Source organism: Schistocerca gregaria, unplaced genomic scaffold, assembly GCF_023897955.1.
Source record: "Schistocerca gregaria isolate iqSchGreg1 unplaced genomic scaffold, iqSchGreg1.2 ptg000711l, whole genome shotgun sequence".
Classification (NCBI taxonomy): domain Eukaryota; kingdom Metazoa; phylum Arthropoda; class Insecta; order Orthoptera; family Acrididae; genus Schistocerca; species Schistocerca gregaria.
Window position 1 is genome coordinate 64,791 of NW_026062089.1, and position 2,945 is coordinate 67,735.

Here is a 2,945-nt window from a genome sequence, read left to right on the forward strand (position 1 = left end):
GCCAATGTGACGATATGGCTTTAAGTCGATTCGATAACAAATTACGAAAACGGACGGATTTTTAAGTTTTTTACTACATATGAACACTTTTCTCAATCTCCCGTGCACCGCGGCTGCTAGTCCTCCTTTCGTTCAAAATATTGAGGTCCTAGGTCATGTCTAAGCCACCAAAGCCGGCTAAAATGTGAACAATCGACAACTAAAACTTGAATTGTACTACTTCTTACTGGCTATTGCTTCAACTTAGAAGCTTCTTCTGTGTTCTACTATGGTGCTTTTAGTGTCTCCGCATACCGCAGCACGCGACATAGGTTTGCAGACGATAAATTAACCGTTTCATAGAGAAGAGCGGCCAATCTGACGATCTGGCTTTAAGTCGATTCGATAACAAATGACGAAACAGGACGGATTTCTCAGGTTTTTAGTACATATGAATACTTTTCACATTCTCCCTTGCAACGCGGCTGCTAGTCCTCCTTTCATGCAAAATCTTAAGGTACTAGGTGATGTCCAAGCCATTAAAGCCGGCTAAAAAGTGAATAATCGACAACTAAAACTTGAATTGTAATATTTCTTACTGGCTATTGCTTCAACTTAGAAGCTTCTTCTGTGTTCTACTATGGTGCTTTTAGTTTTTCCGCTTACCGCAGCACGCGACATAGCTTTGCAGACGATAAATGTAACCGTTTCAGAGAGAAGAGCGGCCATTGTGACGATCTGGCTTTAAATCGATTCGATAACAAATGATGAAAATGGACGGATTTCCTAGGTTTTTACTACATATGAACCCTTTTCACATTCTCCCGTGCAACGCAGCTGCTAGTCCACCTTTCATGCAAAATCTTAAGGTTCCACCTCATGTCCAAGGCACCAAAGCAGGCTAAAAATCAATAATCGATAACCAAAACTTGAATTGTACTGCTTCTTATGGCTATTGCTTCAACTTAGAAGCTGCTTCTATGTTCTACTATGGTGCTTTTAGTGTCTCCGCATACCGCAGCACGCGACATAGCTTTGCAAACGAAAAATGTAACCGTCTCAGAGAGAAAAGCGGCCAATGTGACGATCTGGCTTTAAGTCGATTCGATAACAAATGACGTAAACGGACGGATTTCTCAGGTTTTTACTACATATGAACCTTTTTCACATTCTCCCGTGCAACGCAGAAGCTAGTCCTCCTTTCATGCAAAATCTTAAGGTTCCACCTCATGTCCAAGGCACCAAAGCCGGCTAAAAATCAATAATCGATAACCAAAACTTGAATTGTACTACTTCTTACTGGCCATTGCTTCAACTTAGAAGCTTCTTCTGTGTTCTACTATGGTGCTTCTAGTGTCTCCGCATACCGCAGCACGCGACATAGCTTTGCAGACGATAAATGTAACCGTCTCAGAGAGAAAAGCGGCGAATGTAACGATCTGGCTTTAAGTCGATTCGATAACAAATGAAGAAAACGGACGGATTTCTCAGGTTTTTACTACATATGAACACTTTTCACATTCTCCCGTGCAACGCGGCTGCTAGTCTTCCTTTCATGCAAAATCTTAAGGTCCTAGGTCATGTCCAAGCCACCAAAGCCGGCTAAAAGTGAATAATCGACGCCTAAAAATTGAATTGTACTACTTCTTACTGGCTATTACTTCAACTTAGAAGCTTCTTCTGTGTTCTCCTATTGTGATTTTAGGTTCTCCGCATACCGCAGCACGCGACATGGTGTTGCAGACGATAAAAGTAACCGTTTCATAGAGAAGAGCGCCAATCTGACGAACTGGCTTTAAGTCGATTCGATAACAAATGACGAAAACGGACGGATTTCTCAGGTTTTTAGTTCATATGAACACTATTCACATTCTCCCGTGGAACGCGGCTGCTAGTCCTCCTTCCATGCAAAATCTTAAGGTACTTGGTCATGTCCAAGCCAATAAAGCCGGCTAAAAAGTGAATAATCGACAACTAAAACTTGAATTGTACTACTTCTTACTGGCCATTTCTTCAACTTAGAAGCTTCTTCTGTGTTCTACTATGGTGCTTTTAGTGTCTCCGCATACCGCAGCACGCGACATTGCTTTGCAGACGATAAATGTAACCGTCTCAAAGAGAAAAGCGGCCAATGTGACGATCTGGCTTTAAGTCGATTCGATAACAAATGACGAAAACGGACGGATTTCTCAGGTTTTTACCACATATGATCACTTTTCTCATTCTCCCGTGCACCGCGGCTGCCAGTCCTCCTTTCATGCAAAATCTTAAGGTACTAGGTCATGTCCAAGCCAATAAAGCCGGCTAAAAAGTGAATAATCGACAACTAAAACTTGAAATGTACTACTTCTTACTGGTTATTGCTTCAGCTTAGAAGCTTCTTCTGCGTTCCACTAGGGTGCTTTTAGTGTCTCCGCATACCGCAGCACGTGACATAGCTTTGCAGACGATAAATGTAACTGTTTCAGAAAGAAAAACGGCCAATGTGACGATCTGGCTTTAAGTCGATACGATAACAAATGACGAAAACGGACGGATTTCTCAGGTTTTTACTACATATGAACCTTTTTCACATTCTCCCGTGCAACGCAGAAGCTAGTCCTCCTTTCATGCAAAATCTTAAGGTTCCACCTCATGTCCAAGGCACCAAAGCCGGCTAAAAATCAATAATCGATAACCAAAACTTGAATTGTACTACTTCTTACTGGCCATTGCTTCAACATAGAAGCCTCTTCTGTGTTCTACTATGGTGCTTTTAGTGTCTCCGCATACCGCAGCACGCGACATAGCTTTGCAGACGATAAATGTAACCGTCTCAGAGAGAAAAGCGGCCAATGTGACGATTTGGCTTTAAGTCGATTCGATAACAAATTATGAAAACCGACGGATTTCTTAGGTTTTTACTACATATGAACACTTTTCTCATTCTCCCGTGCACCGCGGCTGCTAGTCCTCCTTTCATTCAA